The 26687-nt window shown below is 32.6% G+C and overlaps 1 long non-coding RNA gene across 1 annotated transcript in view; it reads right to left on the bottom strand.

Annotated features, from left to right (window-relative positions):
* LOC143075972 (uncharacterized) overlaps window positions 1–26687 on the bottom strand; it is a 192865-nt gene that overhangs the window by 67820 nt on the left and 98358 nt on the right. The gene's annotated exons all lie outside the window — the stretch shown is intronic.

Below are 26687 nucleotides of genomic sequence, written 5' to 3'. Positions count from 1 at the left end.
ACAGTCAGATGATTTATCCCGTAATAATAACGATACTGTGACCTATAGACATGGTGTCAGAGTCAATATATCACAGTCAGATTATTTATCCCGTAACAAAAATGGTACTGTGTCCAATAGACATGGTGACATAGTCAATCTATCACAGTCAGATGATTTATCCCGTAACATAATGCTACTGTGACCTATAGACATGGTGTCAGAATCAATCTATCACAGTCCGATGATTTATTTTGTAGCAATAATGGTACTCTGGCCTATAGACATGGTGTCAGAGTCAATTTATCACAGTCAGATGATTTATCCCGTAATAATAATGATACTGTGACCTATAGACATGGTGTCAGAGTCAATATATCACAGTCAGATTATTTATCCCGTCACAAAAATGGTACTGTGTCCTATAGACATGGTGACATAGTCAATCTATCACAGTCAGATGATTTATCCCGTAACAATAATGCTACTGTGACCTATAGACATGGTGTCAGAATCAATCTATCACAGTCCGATGATTTATTTTGTAGCAATAATGGTACACTGGCCTATAGACATGGTGTCAGAGTCAATTTATCACAGTCAGATGATTTATCCCGTAATAATAATGATACTGTGACCTATAGACATGATGTAAGAGTCAATCTATCACAGTCAGATGATTTATCCCGTAACAATAATGATACTGTGACCTATAGACATGGTGTCAGGGTCAATCTATCACAGTCCGATGATTTATCCTGTAACAATAATGATATCTTGACCAAAAGAAATGGCGTCAGAGTAAACATATCATAGTCAGATGATTTATCCTGTACCACCAGTGCTACTGTGGCCAATAGACATAGTGTCAGAGTCAATCTATTACAGTCAGATGATATATCCTGTAACAATAATGATACTGTGACCTATAAACATGGTGTCAGAGTTAATCTATCACAGTCAGATGATTTATCCCGTAATAATAACGATACTGTGACCTATAGACATGGTGTCAGAGTCAATATATCACAGTCAGATTATTTATCCCGTAACAATAATGATACTGTGATCTATAGACATGGTGTCAGAGTCAATCTATCACAGTCAGATGATTTATCCTTTAACAATAATGATACCTTGACCAATAGAAATGGCGTCACAGTAAATCTATCACAGTCAGATGATTTATCCTGTACCACTAGTGGTACTGTGGCCAACAGACATAGTGTCAGAGTCAATCTATCGCAGTCAGATGATTTATCCTGTAACAAAAATGGTACTGTGTCCTATAGACATGGTGACATAGTCAATCTATCACAGTCAGATGATTTATCCCGTAACAATAATGCTACTGTGACCTATAGACATGGTGTCAGAATCAATCTATCACAGTCCGATGATTTATTTTGTAGCAATAATGGTACTCTGGCCTATAGACATGGTGTCAGAGTCAATTTATCACAGTCAGATGATTTATCCCGTAATAATAATGATACTGTGACATATAGACATGATGTAAGAGTCAATCTATCACAGTCAGATGATTTATCCCGTAACAATAATGATACTGTGACCTATAGACATGGTGTCAGGGTCAATCTATCACAGTCCGATGATTTATCCTGTAACAATAATGATATCTTGACCAAAAGAAATGGCGTCAGAGTAAACATATCATAGTCAGATGATTTATCCTGTACCACCAGTGCTACTGTGGCCAATAGACATAGTGTCAGAGTCAATCTATTACAGTCAGATGATATATCCTGTTACAATAATGATACTCTGACCTATAGACATGATGTCAGAGTTAATCTATCACAGTCATATGATTTATCCCGTAACAATAATGATACCTTGACCAATAGAAATGGCGTCAGACTAAATCTATCACAGTCAGATGATTTATCCTGTACCACTAGTGGTACTGTGGCCAATAGACATTGTGTCAGAGTCAATCTATTACAGTCAGATGATATATCCTGTTACAATAATGATACTCTGACCTATAGACATGATGTCAGAGTTAATCTATCACAGTCATATGATTTATCCCGTAACAATAATGATACCTTGGCCAATAGAAATGGCGTCAGACTAAATCTATCACAGTCAGATGATTTATCCTGTAACAATAATGATACTGTCACCTATAGACATGATGTCAGAGTTAATCTATCACAGTCATATGATTTATCCCGTAACAATAATGATACCTTGACCAATAGAAATGGCGTCAGACTAAATCTATCACAGTCAGATGATTTATCCTGTACCACTAGTGGTACTGTGGCCAATAGACATTGTGTCAGAGTCAATCTATCACAGTCCGATGATTTATCCTATAACAATAATGATACTGTGATCTATAGACATGGTGTCAGAGTCAATCTATCACAGTCAGATGATTTATCCTTTAACAATAATGATACCTTGACCAATAGAAATGGCGTCACAGTAAATCTATCACAGTCAGATGATTTATCCTGTACCACTAGTGGTACTGTGGCCAACAGACATAGTGTCAGAGTCAATCTATCGCAGTCAGATGATTTATCCTGTAACAACAATGATACTTTGACCTATAGACATAGTGTCAGAGTCAATCTATCACAGTCAGATGATTTATCCTGTAACAAAAATGGTACTGTGTCCTATAGACATGGTGACATAGTCAATCTATCACAGTCAGATTATTTATCCCGTAACAATAATGATACTGTGATCTATAGACATGGTGTCAGAGTCAATCTATCACAGTCAGATGATTTATCCTTTAACAATAATGATACCTTGACCAATAGAAATGGCGTCACAGTAAATCTATCACAGTCAGATGATTTATCCCGTAACAATAATGCTACTGTGACCTATAGACATGGTGTCAGAATCAATCTATCACAGTCCGATGATTTATTTTGTAGCAATAATGGTACTCTGGCCTATAGACATGGTGTCAGAGTCAATTTATCACAGTCAGATGATTTATCCCGTAATAATAATGATACTGTGACATATAGACATGATGTAAGAATCAATCTATCACAGTCAGATGATTTATCCCGTAACAATAATGATACTGTGACCTATAGACATGGTGTCAGGGTCAATCTATCACAGTCTGATGATTTATCCTGTAACAATAATGATATCTTGACCAAAAGAATCATAGTCAGATGATTTATCCTGTACCACTAGTGCTACTGTGGCCAATAGACATAGTGTCAGAGTCAATCTATTACAGTCAGATGATATATCCTGTTACAATAATGATACTCTGACCTATAGACATGATGTCAGAGTTAATCTATCACAGTCATATGATTTATCCCGTAACAATAATGATACCTTGACCAATAGAAATGGCGTCAGACTAAATCTATCACAGTCAGATGATTTATCCTGTACCACTAGTGGTACTGTGGCCAATAGACATTGTGTCAGAGTCAATCTATCACAGTCAGATGATTTATCCTGTAACAATAATGATACTGTCACCTATAGACATGATGTCAGAGTCAATCTATCAAAGTCAGATGATTTATCTTGTAACAATAATGATACTGTGTCCTATAGACATGGTGTCAGAGTCAATCTATCACAGTCCGACGATTTAGCCTATAACAATAATGATACTGTGACCTATAGACATGGTGTTAGAGTCAATCTATCACAGTCAGAAGATTTATCCTGTAACAATAATGATACCTTGACCAAAAGAAATGGCGTCAGAGTAAAGATATCACAGTTAGATGATTTATCCTGTACCACTAGTGGTACTGTGGCCAATAGACATAGTGTCAGAATCAATCTATCACAGTCCGATGATTTATCCTGTACAAGTAATGATACCTTGACCAATAGAAATGGTGTCAGAGTTAATCTATCACAGTCAGATGATTTATCCCGTAATAATAATGATACTGTGACCTATAAACATGGTGTCAGAGTCAATCTATCACAGTCAGATGATTTATCCTATAACAATAATGATACCTTGACCAATAGAAATGGCGTCAGAGTAAATCTGTCACAGTCAGATGATTTACCCTGTACTAGTGGTACTTTGGCCAATAGACATAGTGTCAGAGTCAATCTATCACAGTCAGATGATTTATCCTGTACCACTAGTGGTACTGTGGCCAACAGACATAGTGTCAGAGTCAATCTATCGCAGTCAGATGATTTATCCTGTAACAAAAATGGTACTGTGTCCAATAGACATGGTGACATAGTCAATCTATCACAGTCAGATGATTTATCCCGTAACAATAATGCTACTGTGACCTATAGACATGGTGTCAGAGTCAATCTATCACAGTCCGATGATTTATTTTGTAGCAATAATGGTACTCTGGCCTATAGACATGGTGTCAGAGTCAATTTATCACAGTCAGATGATTTATCCCGTAATAATAATGATACTGTGACATATAGACATGATGTAAGAGTCAATCTATCACAGTCAGATGATTTATCCCGTAACAATAATGATACTGTGACCTATAGACATAATGTCAGGGTCAATCTATCACAGTCCGATGATTTATCCTGTAACAATAATGATATCTTGACCAAAAGAAATGGCGTCAGAGTAAACATATCATAGTCAGATGATTTATCCTGTACCACCAGTGCTACTGTGGCCAATAGACATAGTGTCAGAGTCAATCTATTACAGTCAGATGATATATCCTGTTACAATAATGATACTCTGACCTATAGACATGATGTCAGAGTTAATCTATCACAGTCATATGATTTATCCCGTAACAATAATGATACCTTGACCAATAGAAATGGCGTCAGACTAAATCTATCACAGTCAGATGATTTATCCTGTACCACTAGTGGTACTGTGGCCAATAGACATTGTGTCATAGTCAATCTATCACAGTCAGATGATTTATCCTGTAACAATAATGATACTGTCACCTATAGACATGATGTCAGAGTCAATCTATCAAAGTCAGATGATTTATCTTGTAACAATAATGATACTGTGTCCTATAGACATGGTGTCAGAGTCAATCTATCACAGTCCGATGATTTATCCTATAACAATAATGATACTGTGATCTATAGACATGGTGTCAGAGTCAATCTATCACAGTCAGATGATTTATCCTTTAACAATAATGATACCTTGACCAATAGAAATGGCGTCACAGTAAATCTATCACAGTCAGATGATTTATCCTGTACCACTAGTGGTACTGTGGCCAACAGACATAGTGTCAGAGTCAATCTATCGCAGTCAGATGATTTATCCTGTAACAATAATGATACTTTGACCTTTAGACATAGTGTCAGAGTCAATCTATCACAGTCAGATGATTTATCTTGTAACAAAAATGGTACTGTGTCCTATAGACATGGTGACATAGTCAATCTATCACAGTCAGATTATTTATCCCGTAACAATAATGATACTGTGATCTATAGACATGGTGTCAGAGTCAATCTATCACAGTCAGATGATTTATCCTTTAACAATAATGATACCTTGGCCAATAGAAATGGCGTCACAGTAAATCTATCACAGTCAGATGATTTATCCTGTACCACTAGTGGTACTGTGGCCAACAGACATAGTGTCAGAGTCAATCTATCGCAGTCAGATGATTTATCCTGTAACAAAAATGGTACTGTGTCCTATAGACATGGTGACATAGTCAATCTATCACAGTCAGATGATTCATCCTGTAACAATAATGCTACTGTGACCTATCTACATGGTGTCAGAATCAATCTATCACAGTCCGATGATTTATTTTGTAGCAATAATGGTACTCTGGCCTATAGACATGGTGTCAGAGTCAATTTATCACAGTCAGATGATTTATCCCGTAATAATAATGATACTGTGACATATAGACATGATGTAAGAGTCAATCTATCACAGTCAGATGATTTATCCCGTAACAATAATGATACTGTGACCTATAGACATGGTGTCAGGGTCAATCTATCACAGTCCGATGATTTATCCTGTAACAATAATGATATCTTGACCAAAAGAATCATAGTCAGATGATTTATCCTGTACCACTAGTGCTACTGTGGCCAATAGACATAGTGTCAGAGTCAATCTATTACAGTCAGATGATATATCCTGTTACAATAATGATACTCTGACCTATAGACATGATGTCAGAGTTAATCTATCACAGTCATATGATTTATCCCGTAACAATAATGATACCTTGACCAATAGAAATGGCGTCAGACTAAATCTATCACAGTCAGATGATTTATCCTGTACCACTAGTGGTACTGTGGCCAATAGACATTGTGTCAGAGTCAATCTATCACAGTCAGATGATTTATCCTGTAACAATAATGATACTGTCACCTATAGACATGATGTCAGAGTCAATCTATCAAAGTCAGATGATTTATCTTGTAACAATAATGATACTGTGTCCTATAGACATGGTGTCAGAGTCAATCTATCACAGTCCGATGATTTATCCTATAACAATAATGATACTGTGACCTATAGACATGGTGTTAGAGTCAATCTATCACAGTCAGAAGATTTATCCTGTAACAATAATGATACCTTGACCAAAAGAATTGGCGTCAGAGTAAAGATATCACAGTTAGATGATTTATCCTGTACCACTAGTGGTACTGTGGCCAATAGATATAGTGTCAGAATCAATCTATCACAGTCCGATGATTTATCCTGTACAAGTAATGATACCTTGACCAATAGAAATGGTGTCAGAGTTAATCTATCACAGTCAGATGATTTATCCCGTAATAATAATGATACTGTGACCTATAAACATGGTGTCAGAGTCAATCTATCACAGTCAGATGATTTATCCTATAACAATAATGATACCTTGACCAATAGAAATGGCGTCAGAGTAAATCTGTCACAGTCAGATGATTTATCCTGTACTAGTGGTACTTTGGCCAATAGACATAGTGTCAGAGTCAATCTATCACAGTCAGATGATTTATCCTGTAACAATAATTACATAATAATTAATTATGTAATAATTATGTCATAATGAAATTATCACAATTTGAAAGACTAATCTTTCTTCTTTCTTTTGGTACCTCGTTTATAAAATATAAAGAAGGATGGAATGAACTACATCAGTTTAAAGTTGTCTGTTTGGGAATGACAAAAACTTTGTATTGTGCTACCTTAAGTTATACAACATTAATAATTATGTTAAAAGGTACATTTGTGTATCAATTTTAAACCTGGATCATGCAGTATGAGCAATGAAAACCTGTCCGCATCTCTGAACTATATCATGACTTTATTAAAACAGTACATATTATATATTATTTCTTATTTTATTCAAAAATCTTGAATTTGTCGTCTGTTTATTTATCATTCTACATTAAAAATTCATAACGGATACAGTAAAAACGGTATTTCAGGATTCACACATTATATACACTGAATCTCTAGTTATACTACATGTACTAAGTAGTTGTGATAATGTGTTTTGAGACAGTGAGGCAATTTTGTAAAATGTATTTAAAATTTTAATTTTCAATTTTATTATTAGATTGTTGGTTCCGAGTATGACCTGCCAATTTTGAAGGAAGGTGACAGGTATGGTCACAGAGAGAAGAAACAGAGAAATAAGCTGTATACATGGGTGAAAAACCTTTGTGTGCAGCATAAGCATGGGAATGCTTATAAAGCAGGTACATGTATGTATAACTACATGAAATTAATAACACAGATTGATATACTGGGTTGTTGGTGGTCAAGTGGTTTAAGTAGTTTATCTACAGGGATAAATAGCTTGTCAACACTAACAATGACTGAGATTGTGAGATTATGAGGTGCATTTGACGGATATCTTTAAAATTGACAAGGATTACCATTTTTGCTGTTGAAGGTCAATACTCATTGATGGTTCTCTCCAGATAGTATGGCTTCTTCCACCAATAAAAAATGGCTACCGAAATATAGCTGAGAGTGCTTAAAGTTGAGTTCATCACCAACAAAGAAACAGATTGATTTGTGTATGATATTTAAAAACCAGTTTCTTTGCTGTATTCTTTGTTATTTGATGCAAAGTAAATACATGTATAATCTGCTTATCATGATCTATTATGTTAATATGAGGCAGGAGTTACCTGTAAAAGGGGATGAAGTGTGTATAAATTATTTTTGAACTTGATTAAGCATATTTAACTTTTGTCTTTAGTGATTTTGTTAGTTATTTTTACCTGCATCACCAATGTTAAAAGAAGTCTAGTAACCCCTTGACTTTGCACATCATTCAGTTTGTCTGTACGTATGTACATCTGAATAACCTTCTGTAGAAAACTTTCTAACTTGTTTTGGCTTCTATAAAAGGAGGCAATTTTATATTTGGTCTGGAAATTGATAATGTTGATTTGTAGCATGTAAACAATTTTTAGAAGCTTTATGTGAACATGCTCAAGTGTGTGATACAATATTTCAGATTCTTCACTCATCTGAACTGCCTTTTTCAGAATGTATAATAATAATAAGAGAGGAGACCTGTTTTCATGGTTTTTGTGTGTCTCTTTGGTTCCTTTTCTTCTAGATAAAATCAAGCAACTTGGCTCACTACTGTTAAAGGGGCATTTTGTGTGTATTTCAGTATAGACACCATCTGATTAACTATTGAGGTAACCTCCAAAGTCTGCCGACGGTCATATAACTTGATATAAATATAGATATAAATAGATAGCAAACCTGTGCAGTTTGATTTTTTCTAGGTTTGTTTGATTTCATATTATAGATTAAAAATATATGTTAATCATCATTTTTGTCGAGCCTGCAACTTTTGTTGCAGAAAGCTCGACATAGGGATAGTGATCCGGCGGCGACAGCGTTAGCTAACTTTTTAAAAGCTTTATATTTTAGAAGGTGGAAGACCTGGATGCTTCATACTTTGAATATAGATGCCTCATGTTACGAAGTTTCCGTCAGTTACATGTCAAATGTCCTTGACCTCATTTTCATGGTTCAGTGACCACTTGAAAAAAAAAGTTCAGATTTTTTGTAATGTTGAATTCTCTCTTATCATAAGTAATAGGATAATTATATTTGGTATGTGCGTACCTTGCAATGTCCTAATGCCTGTCAGACAGTTTTCATCTGACCTCCACCTCATTTCATGGATCAGTGAACAAGATTAAATTTTGGTGGTCAAGTCCATATCTCAGATACTATAAGCAATAGGGCTAGTATATTTTTCGGTGTATGGAAGGACTGTAAGGTGTACTTGTCCAACTGGCAGATGTCATCTGACCTTGACCTCATTTTCATGGATCAGTGGTTATAGTTAAGTTTTTGTGTTTTGGTCTGTTTTTCTCATACTTTATGCAATAGATCTACTATATTTGTTGTATGGAATGATTGTAAGGTGTACATGTCCAACTGGCAGATGTCATCTGACCTTGACCTCATTTTCATGGTTGAATGGTCAAAGTTAAGTTTTCGAGTTTTGGTCTTTTTATCTTTAGAATACTATATGCTATAGGTCAACTATATTTGGTGTATGTAAATATTTTATGATCTATATGTCAGTTGCGCAGGTTTTATTTGACCTCGACCTCATTTTCACGGTTCATTGCTTAGTGTTAAGATTTTGTGTTTTGGTCTATTTTTCTTAAACTATAAGTAATAGGTCAACTACATTTGTTGTACTAAAGCATTGTTAGCTGTACATGTCTGCTTGGCATGGTTCATCTGACCTTGACCGCATTTTCATGGTTCATTGGTCTTTGATTAGTTATCTTGGTTAATGTTAAGTTTATGTGACAGTTTTTAATAAAGCTTTATACTTAGGACTATCAACATAATATCAATGATAAGTAAAGAAGGCGAGACATTTCAGTGTATGCACTCTTGTTACCTGTATAAGAATGAGATTTTGTGGATCGAATCAGTCAATCAAATGATTTATCCTTGTTTCACATTTAATGTTGACATTCTTTTCCTTTTAATAACAAAACACACCTCATTCTTGCTTAACCAATCTCTAGATAAGGGGTTAAATTGAAGGTCACATGAATATGGATTAAATAAAGTAAAATTATTCACTTGCAAGTTAATAATTCATCAGCAATCTTTCTTAGCATATTCTGACAAAATTGAACCAAACTGGCTGCTAAAAGCGAATTATGATTGTAAGGTGTACATGTCTGATTGGAATGTGTCATCTGATATTGACCTCATTTTCACAGATCATTGGTCAATGTTAAGTTTTCCTGGTTATGTTTGTTTCTTAGATAGTATATGCCATAGGGCAACTATATTTGATCCATTGAATGATTGTAAGGTGACATGTCTGTATGGCAGGGTTCATCTGACCTTGACCTTGTTTCATTGGTCAATATGAAGTTTTCAAGGTTTGGTCTGTTTCTTGTATATTTACTGTAAGTAATAGGTCAAATATGATTGATATGTATGGAATGATTGTAAGGTGTAATGTATTTCTGGCTTGATTTATCTGAGTATGCCCTCATTTTCTTGGATCAAATTAAGTTTATATATGTGATACACGAAGTAAAACTTCATATTTAGGACTATCAACATAAAATCAATGCTCAGTAAAAACAGGTGAGACATTTTAGCATGTGCACTCTTGGTAGTCTTAGGGGGAGGATTGGCACCTTTAAACTAATTTAACATCCAACATTCTGTTTGTACATGTCCCTAGTCAGGAACCTGTAATTCAGTGGTCGTCATTTGTTCCTGTGTAACATATTGTTGAAGGCCATACAGTGACCTATAGTTCTTAATTTCTGTGTTATTTGGTCTCTTGAGGAGAGTTGTCTCATTGTCAATCATAACACATCTTCCCATTTTTATATTGACTACTGTGATCTATCTTGCTTTTTCATTTGTACTTAAAAAAAACCTTTAGGACTTCTAACAGGGGGTAAAAATCACTATCATTTTATATTTTTGTTGTAGTGACCACGACAGAGACATTTCTACACAATAAAAACCAATTATACAAAGCATGTTTCATTAAATAGACCATCTAACATCATAGTACTATCTTTCTACACAATAAAAACCATTTATACCAAGCATGTTTCAGTAAATAGACCATCTAACATCATAGTACTATTTTTCTACACAATAAAAACCAATTATACCAAGCATGTTTCATTAGATAGACCATCTAACATCATAGTACTATCTTACTAAACAATAAAAACCATTTATACCAAGCAAGTGTCATTAGATAGACCATCTAACATCATAGTACTATCTTTCTACACAATAAAAACCAATTATACCATGCATGTTTCATTAGATACACAATCTAACATCATAGTACTATCTTTCTACACAATAAAAACCAATTATACCAAGCATGTTTCATTAGATAGAAAATCTAACATCATAGTACTATCTTTCTACGCAATAAAAACCAATTATACCTAGCATGTTTCATTAGATACACCATCTAACATCATAGTACTATCTTACTACACAATAAAAACCAATTATACTAAGCATGTTTCATTAAATAGACCATCTAACATCATAGTACTATCTTTCTACACAAAAAAAAACCAACTATACCAAGCATGTTTCATTAGATAGACCATCTAACATCATAGTACTATCTTTCTACACAATAAAAACCAATTATACCAAGCATGTTTCATTAGATAAACCATCTAACATCATAGTACTATCTTTCTACACAATAAAAACCAATTATACCAAGCATGTTTCATTAGATAGACCATCTAACATCATAGTACTATCTTATGTCGCAATAAAAACCAATTATACCAAGCATGTTTCATTAAATAGACCATCTAACATCATAGTACTATCTTTCTACAAACTAAAAACCAATTATACCAAGCATGTTTCATTAGATAGACCATCAAACATCATAGTACGTTCTTTCTACACAATGAAAACCAATTATACAAATCATGTTTTATTAGATAGACCATCTAACATCATAGTACTATCTTTCTACACAATAAAAACCAATTATACCAAGCATGTTTCATTAGATACACCATCTAACATCATAGTACTATCTTTCTACAAAATAAAAACCAATTATACCAAGCATGTTTCATTAAATAGACCATCTAACATCATAGTACTATCTTTCTACACAATAAAAACCAATTATACCAAGCATGTTTAATAAGATAGACCATCTAACATAATAGTACTATCTTTCTACACAATAAAAACCAATTATACCAAGCATGTTTCATTAGATAGACCATCTAACATCATAGTACTATCTTTCTACACAATAATAACCAATTATACCAAGCATGTTACATGAGATAGGCCATCTAACATCATAGTACTATCTTTCTACACAATAAAAACCAATTATACCAAGCATGTTTCAAAAGATAGACCAACTAATATCATAGTACTATCTTTCTACACAATAAAAACCAATTATACCAAGCATGTTTCATTAGATAGACCATCTAACATAATAGTACTATCTTTCTACACAATAAAAACCAATTATACCAAGCATGTTTCATTAGATAGACCATCTAACATCATAGCACTATCTTTCTACACAATAAAAACCAATTATACCAAGCATGTTTCATTAGATAGACCATCTAACATCATAGTACTATCTTTTGACACAATTAAAACCAATTATACCAAGCATGTTTCATTAGATAGACCATCTAACATCATAGTACTATCTTTCTACACAAAAAAAACCAATTATACCAAGCATGTTTCATTAGATAGACCATCTAACATCATAGTACTATCTTTCTACACAATAAAAACCAATTATACCAAGCATGTTTCAAAAGATAGACCATCTAACATCATAGTACTATCTTTCTACACAATAAAAACCAATTATACCAAGCATGTTTGATTAGATAGACCATCTAACATCATAGTACTATCTTTCTACACAATAAAAACCAATTACACCAAGCATGTTTCATAAGATAGACCATCTAACATCATAGTACTATCTTTCTACACAATAAAACCCAATTATACCAAGCATTTTTCATAAGATAGACCATCTAACATCATAGTACTATCTTTCTACACAATAAAAACCAATTATACCAAGCATGTTTCATTAGATAGACCATCTAACATCATAGTACTATCTTTCTACACAATAAAAACCAATTACACCAAGCATGTTTCATAAGATAGACCATCTAACATCATAGTACTATCTTTCTACACAATAAAACCCAATTATACCAAGCATTTTTCATAAGATAGACCATCTAACATCATAGTACTATCTTTCTACACAATAAAAACCAATTATACCAAGCATGTTTCATTAGATAGACCATCTAACATCATAGTACTATCTTTCTACACAATAAAAAACAATTATACCAAGCATTTTAAAAAAAATAGACCATATAACATCATAGTACTATCTTGCTACACAATAAAAACCAATTATACTAAGCATGTTTCATTAGATAGACCATCTAACATCATAGTACTATCTTTCTACACAATAAAAACCAATTATACCAAGCATGTTTCATTAGATAGACCCCATCTAACATTATAGTACTATCTTGCTACACAATAAAAACCAATTATACCAAGCATGTTTCATTAGATAGACCATCTAACATCATAGTACTATCTTATGTCGCAATAAAAACCAATTATACCAAGCATGTTTCATTAGATAGACCATATAACATCATAGTACTATCTTTCTACACAATAAAAACAAATTATACCAAGCATGTTTCATTAGATAGACAATCTAACATCATAGTACTATCTTTCTACACAATAAAAAACAATTATACCAAGCATTTTAAAAAAAATAGACCATATAACATCATAGTATTATCTTTCTACACAATAATCAAAGCGCTGTAAGCGCTGAAGGCAGTTAACCAAAAACCAAGACAACCGTAATTATGAAAACTGGCAAAGTTGCCTTAACATTAAACATTCATATATAGTACATTTATGTTTATCTAATGATTTATTTATTAAGGCAAATAATTTATATGTTATCAATGTTTCAAAAGCAATGCATATAGCAATGTATATCTTTTATGGTGAGTCTGCAGTGGTACAAGTTCCCAATGATTGCAGTTGTTCTACTTGGTAGTTAACCTTGGTTTTATTTGACTGCTTGAAGTTCAAGTTGACTTAGTATGAACATGTAATAGTATGAATGGACTGGTTTCCATGGAAAGAAAACTGAGTTTGTGTTTTATAGTACAAAAGTTATGAGACACGAACAGACAAATGTTTACTACAACAGGGATCAAAGGTGAGGTCTGACTGACTTGCCCATAGTAAATGTAAATGATTTGTTATTTTGTCCCATACATATAAATATATATAATTTAGGGGTGGGGATCTCAACGGTTTTCAAGTTCTCAAACAGGTAGGGGTAGGCAGAGGATTTAGGGGCTGCCCCTCCCCCTTTTTGGGAAAAAAATTGGTTGCTTATATAGAGAATGATCACTGAAGCGTGACTGGAGTGGGCCCCTCTTAGGTCAGTCAGTGGGCCCCCCCACTAATGAAAATTTTTGGATCCGCCACTGGGGGTAGGGTGACCCTAGATATATATATAGGGACTTCCCCTACATTTCATTTTATTTGTTATATTGTCCCATACATAAATATATATGGTTTAGGGGTGGGATCTCATTGGTTTCCAAGTTCTCAAACAGGAGGGGTAGGGTGACCCCGGGGACTCCACCTATATTTCATTTAATTAGTTATATTGGCCCATATATGAATACATATTGTTTTGGTGTGGGGATCTCGACCGTTTCCAAGTTCTCAAACAGGAGGGTTGGGGTGACCACAGGGACTTCCTCTATATTTCATTTCATTTGTTATATTGTCCCATACATGAGTATATATGGTTTAGGGTGAGGATCTTGACCATTTCCAAGTTCTCAAACAGGAGGGTGTACAGTGACCCAAGGGACTCCCCTATCTTTCATTTGAATTGTTATATTGTCCCGTACATGAATATATATGGTTAAGGGGTGGGGATCTCAACAGGTTTCAAATTCTCAAACAGGAGGGAGTGGGGTGACCCAAGGGACTCCCCCTATATTTCATCTGATTTGTTATAATGTCCCATACATGAATATATATGGTTTATGGGTGGGGATCTCGATCATTTTTAAATTCTAAAACAGGAGGGTTGAGGTGACCCCCAGCGACTCTTCCTATATTTCATTTGATTTTTCATATTGTCACAAACATGAATATATATGGTTAAGGGGTGTGGATCTCAACCGTTTCCAAGTATATTGTCCTATACTTGAATATATGCAGGGGCGGATTCAGTCGAGGGGGGGAGGGGGGTGGTTGGCAGGCGTGCACCCCTTAAATTTGCAAAGCATGGGTTGTTCTCAGCTTAATAAAGAATATTCCGATAATTTTACCTCAAATTTTTTTTAGCCTCGCTCTACTCGGAGAAAATTTAAGTTTGCGCCCCTCCTAAACCTAAGATCCTGGATCTCCCCCTACTGTTTAGGGTGGGGAGCTCGACGGTTTCCAAGTTAATAAACAGGAGGGGTAGAGTGGCCCAAAGAATGCCACCTATATATCATATGCTTTACTTACATTCAGGTATATATAATATAGTTGCATTATTTGTGAAAATAGAGAAAGAAACTTTCAGCTACTTTAATTAACCCTTCAAAATTGAGATAAAAAAATAACCCTTCGAAATTGCAGTAATATGTTTACACTTTAAAAGCATCTAACATGCACTATCATCATTTATCACTGATAAAGAAAATTTAGACTGTGACCATGAACATGTATATTGTTAGATATACTATTCCCAGCTGTCACGTTGTATTGGATTTTTAAATTAAAATTTGTCAAAAAAAAATTTGAGTTTCTGTATAAAATATTTTTCTGCTTTTTGTCGAGCCTGCAACTTTTGTTGCAGAAAGCTCGACATAGGGATAGTGATCCGGCGGCGGCGGTGTTAGCTAACTTCTTAAAAGCTTTATATTTTAGAAGGTGGAAGACCTGGATGCTTCATACTTTGTATATAGATGCCTCATGTTACGAAGTTTCCGTCAGTCACATGTCCAATGTCCTTGACCTCATTTTCATGGTTCAATGACCACTTGAAAAAAAAGTTCAGATTTTTTGTAATGTTGAATTCTCTCTTATTATAAGTAATAGGATAACTATATTTGATATGTGCGTACCTTGAAAGGTCCTCATGTCTGTCAGACAGTTTTCACTTGACCTCGACCTCATTTCATGGATCAGTGAACAAGGTTAAGTTTTGGTGGTCAAGTCCATATCTCAGATACTACAAGCAATAGGGCTAGTATATTCGGTGTATGGAAGGACTGTAAGGTGTACATGTCCAACTGGCAGGTGTCATCTGACCTTGACCTCATTTTCATGGTTCAGTGGTTATAGTTAAATTTTTGTGTTTTGGTCTGTTTTTCTCATACTATATGCAATAGGTCTACTATATTTGTTGTATGGAATGATTGTAAGGTGTACCTATCTAGCGGGCAGATGTCATGTGACCTTGACCTCATTTTCATGGTTCAGTGGTTAAAGTTAAGTTTTTGAGTTTTGGTCTTTTTATCTAATACTATATGCCATAGGTCATCTATATTTGGTGTATGGAAATATTTTATGATCTTTATGTCTGTCGCGCAGGTTTTATTTGACCGTGACCTCATTTTCACGGTTCATTACACAGTGTTAAGTTTTTGTGTTTTGGTCTATTTTTCTTAAACTATAAGTAATAGGTCAACTATATATGTTGTATAGAAGCATTGTTAGTTTGGCATGGTTCATCTGACCATGACCTCATTCTCAAGGTTCATTGGTCTTTGTTTAGTTATCTTGGTTAATGTTAAGTTTATGTGACAGTTGTATTAAAGCTTAGCTTTATACTTAGGACTATCAACATAATATCAATGATTAGTATAGAAGGCGAGACATTTCAGCGTGTGCACTCTTGTTATTTCTTTTACATTTATCTTTTGGTTTACAATTCTAGTGTTTATATTTATTTACCATGCATAGATGTATTTTTTCACCTGCTTTGATTTATTTTGTAATGATCGCTAAACCCGGAATTACCCTTATCCGCTTCCGGAATCGGATCCGATATTGTAAAATTTTGTCGTCACGGCCGCCATTGTTAGGTGTTTACAATGTTGTTTTTGTCAACCAGGTACGATTTTACTCGAATTTATACAATATTTGTCGGCGATTTTCTGTTTAAAGCTAGCGGTTAAACAAAATGAACATCGCTGTCATGAATAAAAATGATAAACATAAGTTTTTAGCTCGTTAAATTGGAGACTGGTGAACATGGTGAAAAGGTTTGCAAAGTTAATTCTTATTTTCTTTCAAGTGGAAGGTGACTACGTCGGGCGTAGCTAGAAACCAACTATCCTAGTCGAAATTCCGCTTGCAATAGTGGAAGGTCGCGGACCTCGGACCACCGCTAATTCGCACACCTGCCTCCAAATTGAAAAGATACGAAAATTTCTTTTTCTAATTTGAAATTGCCGCCAACAGCATGAACAATAGACTACTGACGTAGTTGTACTACGTATTGATGACAAACAATATTCCTACGACTTATGCCATTTAAGAAATCTAAACTACTTGTCTTAAGAGATTTTCGGCGATTAAATATTTCATACAATTGTTCTTTGACATCTTGGCCAAAAGCATAAATCATAATGAACTACACAAGGATTCTTAATAAGCACTACTTCCTATGTGTAACTTCAAAACTTTTGGATAAATCGACGATCATTTAAGGTTTTTCTGGTCATATTTTTTGTAATCCAGTATAAAAAGTATTAAAAAAGTGTTCAATTAGTTATATATAACATAGTAGCGAGCTAGATAATAACAATGGCAAGTCTTTCAGCATTTATTGGGTAGAACACAAATCTATGGTGCTCGCATAATGCAGCTTAACTGCATAAAAACCAATTATACCAAGTATGTTTCATTAGATAGACCATCTACCATCATAGTACTATCTTTTTACACAATAAAAACAAATTATACAAAGCATGTTTAATTAGATAGACCATCTAACATCATAGTACTATCTTTCTACACAATAAAAACCAAATATACCAAGCATGTTTCAAACGAAAGACCATCTAACATCATAGTACTATCTTTCTACACAATGAAAACCAATTATACCAAGCATGTTTCATTAGATAGACCATCTAACATCATAGTACTATCTTTCTACACAATAAAAACCAATTATACCAAGCATGTTTCATAAGATAGACCATCTAACATCATAGTACTATCTTTCTACACAATAAAAACCAATTATACCAAGCATATTTCATTAGATAGACCATCTAACATCATAGTACTATCTTTCTACACAATAAAAACCAATTATACCAAGCATGTTTCATTAGATAGACCATCTAACATCATAGTACTATCTTTTTACAAAATAAAAACCAATTATACCAAGCATGTTTCATTAGATAGACCATCTAACATCATAGTAGTATCTTATGTCGCAATAAAAACCAATTATACCAAGCATGTTTCATTAGATAGACCATCTAACATCATAGTACTATCTTTCTACAAAATAAAAACCAATTATACCAAGCATGTTTCATTAGATAGACCATTTAACATCATATTACTATCTTTCTACACAATAAAAAACAATTATACCAAGCATGTTTCATTAGTGAGACCATCTAACATCATAGTACTATCTTTCTACACAATAAAAACCAATTATACCAAGCATGTTTCATTAGATAGACCATCTAACATCATAGTACTATCTTTCTACACAATAATAACCAATTATACCAAGCATGTTTCATTAGATAGACCATCTAACATCATAGTACTATCTTTCTACAAAATGAAAACCAATTATACCAAGCATGTTTCATTAAATAGACCATCTAACATCATAGTACTATCTTTCTACACAATAAAAACCAATTATACCAAGCATGTTTCATTAGATAGACCATCTAACATAATAGTACTATCTTTCTACACAATAAAAACCAATTATACCAAGCATGTTTCATTAGATAGACCATCTAACATCATAGTACTATCTTTCTACACAATAATAACCAATTATATCAAGCATGTTACATGAGATAGGCCATCTAACATCATAGTACTATCTTTCTACACAATAAAAACCAATTATACTAATCATGTTTCATTAGATAGACCATCTAACATCATAGTACTATCTTTCTACACAATAAAAACCAATTATACCAAGCATGTTTCATTAGATAGACCATCTAACATCATAGTACTATCTTTCTACACAATAAAAACCAATTATACTAATCATGTTTCATTAGATAGACCATCTACCATCATAGTACTATCTTTCTACACAATAAAAACCAATTATACCAAGCATGTTTTATTAAATAGACCATCTAACATCATAGTACTATCTTTCTACACAAAAAAAACCAATTATACCAAGCATGTTTCATTAGATAGACTATCTAACATCATAGTACTATCTTTCTACACAATAAAAACCAATTATACCAAGCATGTTTCATTAGATAAACCATCTAACATCATAGTACTATCTTTCTACACAATAAAAACCAATAATACCAAGCATGTTTCATTAGATAGACCATCTAACATCATAGTACTATCTTATGTCGCAATAAAAACCAATTATACCAAGCATGTTTCATTAGATAGACCATCTAACATCATAGTACTATCTTTCTACACAATAAAAACCAATTATACCAAGCATGTTTCATTAGATACACCATCTAACATCATAGTACTATCTTTCTACAAAATGAAAACCAATTATACCAAGCATGTTTCATTAAATAGACCATCTAACATCATAGTACTATCTTTCTACACAATAAAAACCAATTATACCAAGCATGTTTAATTAGATAGACCATCTAACATAATAGTACTATCTTTCTATATATTTACACAATAAAAACCAATTATACCAAGCATGTTTCATTAAATAGACCATCTAACATCATAGTACTATCTTTCTACACAATAAAAACCAATTATACCAAGCATGTTTAATTAGATAGACCATCTAACATAATAGTAATTAGATAGACCATCTAACATAATAGTACTATCTTTCTACACGATAAAAACCAATTATACCAAGCATGTTTCATTAAATAGACCATCTAACATCATAGTACTATCTTTCTACACAATAAAAACCAATTATACCAAGCATGTTTAATTAGATAGACCATCTAACATAATAGTACTATCTTTCTACACAATAAAAACCAATTATACCAAGCATGTTTCATTAGATAGACCATCTAACATCATAGTACTATCTTTCTACACAATAATAACCAATTATACCAAGCATGTTACATGAGATAGGCCATCTAACATCATAGTACTATCTTTCTACACAATAAAAACCAATTATACCAAGCATGTTTCAAAAGATAGACCAACTAAAATCATAGTACTATCTTTCTACACAATAAAAACCAATTATACCAAGCATGTTTCATTAGATAGACCATCTAACATAATAGTACTATCTTTCTACACAATAAAAACCAATTATACCAAGCATGTTTCAAAAGATAGACCAACTAATATCATAGTACTATCTTTTTACACAATAAAAACCAATTATACCAAGCATGTTTCATTAGATAGACCATCTAACATCATAGCACTATCTTTCTACACAATAAAAACCAATTATACCAAGCATGTTTCATTAGATAGACCATCTAACATCATAGTACTATCTTTTTACACAATTAAAACCAATTATACCAAGCATGTTTCAAAAGATAGACCATCTAACATAATAGTACTATCTTTCTACACAATAAAAACCAATTATACCAAGCATGTTTCAAAAGATAGACCAACTAACAAATTCAGTAATTTTTTCATTTGTAAAGGGGCATAACTCTAGAAAAGTAATAGTAACACCATCAAAATTTGAATTTCATCTGTATTTTGTTGCAATAAGAATTGTGTATAAGTTTTATAACGTTAGGTTGAGGGAAACTTAAGTTTGAGAAAGAAAACGACGAAAAATTCAGCAATTTTTCAATATGTTAACAAGCATACATTTATTTTTGGCATTGCACAAGTCATGTCTTCTTTGACTGTTCATGACGTTGAAATACTAAATCTCTGGGATCTGTTTTAGTTGATTTTAGTCTCTGATGCATGATTTTTTTTTTAATTAATTGTTTTTGGCTTTTCAGTAACTAAGAGTACTCTCAAATCGTACTTTCTTGTTTATTTGACCTGTTGATACTATTTGTAATGCTCTTTAGTTATTTAATGTTTACTTATTCAGGGATGTAACTGGTCTATATACCAGCTTTGATAAGTGTTTGATAGTACTATACATTTTCTCTAGAAAGGTTAAAGTTATGCCACTAAAATTCAAACTTGATCCGTGTTTTGCGTAATAAGCATTGTGTATAAGTTTCAAACATTTGGTCGAGTCAAACTATAACATCCATAGCTAAGGCTGCGGCATGAAAATTTTTGTTGTAAACTCCTTGAACTACAGTACTGAGATTGGTGAACTATCTGTTACGCAAAAACAAGGAATCATTACATGCCTGCCGAAGGGAAATAAGCCTAGACATTTCTTAAAAAATTGGCGACCTATATCTTTATTAAATACAGTATATAAAATTGGCTCTGGAGTTATAGCAAAACGCTTTAAAACAGTTTTAGATAAACTGATAGATTTCGATCAAACTGGATTTATAAGTGGGAGATATATTGGAGAAAATCTTCGTTTAATTTATGATATTATGCAATTTACTGAGGAAAAAGATATTCCAGGACTTTTGCTGCTCATAGATTTTGAAAAGGCATTTGATTCGATTTCTTGGGAATTTTTAACCAGTGTCTTGAAGTTGTTCAATTTTGGAGAATCAATAATTAATTGGGTTAAAGTTTTTTATAACAATATCAAATCAGCTGTAAACCAGGGAGGACATCTATCAGAATTTTTTTCTATAGAACGAGGCTGTAGACAAGGTGATCCCTTGTCGCCTTATATTTTTATTCTCTGTGCTGAGATATTAGCATTAAAAATACGAAATAATGATAAGATAAATGGTATTCAGTGTTCTCCCCAGGCCGTTTTAGCGTAGCGGTACCGCGACGCTATATTTTTTCACCGTGATGCTATAATAATTCCCGCGACGCTATAATTATTTTGAAGATGCTATTTTACTTGTCCTCAATTTTGAACTTTCATCTATTATCGATTAAGATCATAAATATTATATCACCTTTAATTGTAATCCCTTTAAATCGGACACTAAAAGCAATTAAGAGATTAAATAGCCAGGTGTTAATTGCCCTCAGGGTTATAACTGTTTGGATGCGAATATCCAAAGCTGACACTTGTGACATGACTAATACCACGTGTCTGCAATCACCAATTTCGACATGGAAAAATGCAATCACAAAACAATTCGAAATCTACGTTTTGTATAACGAAATTTCAAAGATTGAAACGATTTTTTTTTTTAAAGTCGTTTATTTGTGCAACTCTCCAATCTCTTCCGGTAATACGAAAACGAGAATTTTGGTTTTGAGCTAAAATAAGTTTTATACTTCTTTAAAAAGTGATCATAATTGGCTTAAGTTTATGTTTAATCCATATAATGCCTTAAAAGCGTCTTATTCATTCACAATCTCTTGTCAAACAATGTTTATTCTCGGCCTCATTTTCGTAAATTTTTCTACGGCCGCCATTACGGTCGCGCCATTTCACATTTTTGTGTAAACTACGGATCGGAACCGGACCAAATATGACAAAAATCCGCATTTTCACGATAATGACAACAGATGGACAGTAGACGGAAAACATATACCAATTGAGAAAACTACGCATAAACAGACTATTTGTTAGATAACTTTGTTAAAAATACATATCATTTTGATGTAAACATAAGAAACAACTGGGACTAATTCATTGAGTGCCATGAAACAATGAATTTCATAAACATGATAAAAAAATATTTTAAATTGATTTTTTTTTGCTACTTTTGCTACATTATCTTTACTATATATAATATAAAAAATAGTTAATTTTGTGTACTAGATATTTAGTTTTGTATATATACAGGTTGCACTATAATGAACCATTTATTCATTTGACTTATTGTTGGGTAATTGAAACCACATATTCATTTTTATTTGGCACAAGAGGAAAAAAATAATTCTGTAACTATAAATGAATGAAGAAAACATAAACTGAAACAACTGTTTTTGTGGTTATAGTTTAATTGTATTCTCAGTTGTGAATTGAACAATATAAACTAAAACATATAAAGGAAATAGAGCATCAACGCGACACGACAAATGACATTAAAAAAAAATACAGTTATTTTTTTTTACGCAAAATGTGATGCTATCCAAAATTTCTGGGGAGAACACTGGTATTACAATTACGCAAGTTGAGCACAAACTTTCACAATTTGCTGATGACACATCTCTTATTTTAGATGGTAAAGAAGAATCTCTGAATGAAGCATTAAATGAATTAGATTGGTTTGGAAATATATCTGGTTTAAATATTAATTTTTCTAAAACACAAGTTATTTGGATAGGAAATAAAAAGTATAGTAATGAGGTATTATGCCAAAATAGAAACCTTACATGGGGAGAAACATGTTTTACGGTACTAGGTATAAGCTTTCATGTTAATCTTGATAGAATTGTAAAAATTAATTATGATGAAAAAATTGTACAAATTAAATGTGTAATAAGACAATGGTCAAAACGAAATCTTACTGTTATTGGTAGAATTACTGTAGTAAAGACATTGATATTGCCTATTTTAAATCATTTGTTTATATCCTTACCAAATCCAAGTGATGATATTTTAAAAAATGTTATTCATCTTATGTACAATTTTATATGGAGTTCACCAATTGATAGAATTAAGAGAGATGTTTTACAAAATGATATTGAAGATGGTGGACTCAAAATGATAAATCTTAGTGCATTTATTTTAGCACTGAAGTGTACATGGATAAGGAGATTATTTAAAACAGACAACAAATGGCAGAATGTTTTTTTGTCAAATGTTCATGTAGAACTTGAAAAATTTTATGGTTGTGGAAGTGTTTATATCCAAAAATTAAAGCAACATATCAAAAATAAATTTTGGCTAGATGTTCTGAAAGCATGGCAACTTCTTAGAGAAAAAGATGAATATGACAGTTGGGAATGCTTTCTTGCTAGTCCAATCTGGCTTAACAATAATATAAAGGTAGCAAATAAACCTATTTTTTATAAAGACTGGTTTGAAAATGGTATAAGATTTATAAATGATATTGTAAATGAAGATGGGACCTTTTTCTCTCATCAAAAGATAGAAGAAATGTATCAGATAAATGTGAATTTCATGAGATATAATAGTATTATATCTGCTATACATCAAGCATCAAAATCATTTGTGGGAAAAAATCACAAATTAGAACTACCTTTAATTCCATTTGCTATTAAAAGACTTGTTAAAAGTTCAAAAGGATCTAAAGATATGTATATTGTTTTGAATAAAAATGGAAGTGTTCCCACTAGTCAGTTAAGATGGACTGAAATTTTTGGCTTTGATCAAAATCATTGGAAAAAAATTTATAAACTGCCATTTGTTGTCACAAATAATACTAAGTTACAGTGGCTACAGTTTAGATTCAATCATCGAATCTTAGCTACAAACAAATTTCTTCATAAAATTAAGATTTATGATAATCCAAATTGTACATTTTGTAATAGAGAAATTGAAACATTAGAACATTTATTTTGGGAATGTGAACATACACAATTATTATTAGAACAGATTGAAAATTGGTTTCTAACCAATGGAATTAGTGTACTTTTTAAAAAAGAAGTTTTTTTGTTTGGTAACACTGCAAAAATATCAAAAGGCAATGCAGAAAATACTATTTTTCTTACCATAAAGCAATATATTTATAATTCCAGATTTTTTAAAAAACAACTGACAATAAACTCAGTAAAAGAAAAGATAAAATATGTGTATGCAATGGACAAAAATATTGCTATGAAAAACAAATGTGAACATCAGTTTCTCAGAGAATGGAATGCTTTTGATATATTACTTAGCATGCTTAGTTAAGTACAAAAATGTATATACATGTTATAAATGAAAATGCTGTATTTACTATACTAAAATAGAATTCAATTTCTAGATGAATTATATTGAAAACTCACCACACTATTCTCTCTCGCTCTCTTTCTCTTTCTATATCTCTCTCTCCGGTGTTCAAACTGCTTTACTCTTTATCTTATATTTGTATATTTAAAAAAAAAAAAAAAAATTGCTTCCTAATAGAAAGATGTATTGATTAGATAATATCTATAGATTTATATATTATATATTGCTATTATATTTGTGTATATTATGTTGTAAATTGGAAGTTATAAATAATAAAAAAAAAAAAAAAAAAGGCTGCGGCATAAAAATGTTGGTTATCCCCATTATTATTCAATCTATTGATAACTTACGTTACTATCCTTATAAATCTATCTATAATCAGCTTGCATGTTAAATAGTCTAGAGCTGTTCCATTGAATTTGTCTTCTTTTTCTGTTTCTTGAGGAAGTTAAATCAACCTGTTCAGTCACTATAAAGTGTTACAATTCATATTTAGACGCAACACATAAATAGTGACCAAAAAGGTACCGCAATCTCAGGATAAACGCTTAAATAAAAAAAAAATATGAACACACCTCTTATGTCTCACCCCGCAACATTCTGTATGTATGTTTCTATCCCTAGTCAGGAGTCGGTCATTCAGTGGTTGTCCTTTGTTTATGTGTTACATATTTGTTTTTGATAGATTGGACTGTTAGATCTCTCGTTTGAATTGTTTTACAATGTCATTTCGGGGCCTTTTATAGCTGACTATACGGTATGGGCTTTGCTAATTGTTGATGGCCATACTGTGCCCTATAGTTGTTAACTTCTGTGTCATTTGATCTCTTGTGGAGAGTAGTCTCATTGGCAATCATACCACATCTTCTCTTTGACATATATATATTTTCGAATAACAGCCACTTTAACTCGCTTTGTAACTACGATGTACACCTTATCTACTAATATATATAAATAACGTCACATAATCTGTATATCTGTGTGGACCTAATCTACCATGTACCTATCTGATCATGTGACATGAATATTAATACACAAATTCTTGTTCAAATGTATAATTCCATAATATTTAAATAAACACAATTTCTTTTATGGTTGTGAAAATATTGAAGTTTCAAATATTAAACTCATGCAACACACATTATTTACATTTACCACAATTGATATTCTTTACAAAACAAAATCGAATAATACTGCATTCTTTTATACTAAATAAAATATCTGATATATAGATTCACTTACGTTTGCATGCATTTTATTCACATTCGAGAGATATTTTCCTTTTCGTGTTTCAACACATCATCTCATTGTCAACTCATTGTCAACATTGATGTAAACAATCGCCATATTGCTTTGTGACGTATTGGAATTTCCACAATAATATATATATATATTTCGATTCACAACCACTTTAACTCGCTTTGTAACTACGATGTACACCTTATCTACCAATATATTTAAATGACGTCACATAATCTGTATATCTGTGTGCATCTTATCTACTATATGTATGAT

Source organism: Mytilus galloprovincialis, chromosome 5 (assembly GCF_965363235.1).
Source record: "Mytilus galloprovincialis chromosome 5, xbMytGall1.hap1.1, whole genome shotgun sequence".
Taxonomy (NCBI): domain Eukaryota; kingdom Metazoa; phylum Mollusca; class Bivalvia; order Mytilida; family Mytilidae; genus Mytilus; species Mytilus galloprovincialis.
The sequence above is the reverse complement of the archived record's forward strand: the minus strand, read 5'-3'. Positions and strand labels throughout refer to the sequence as shown.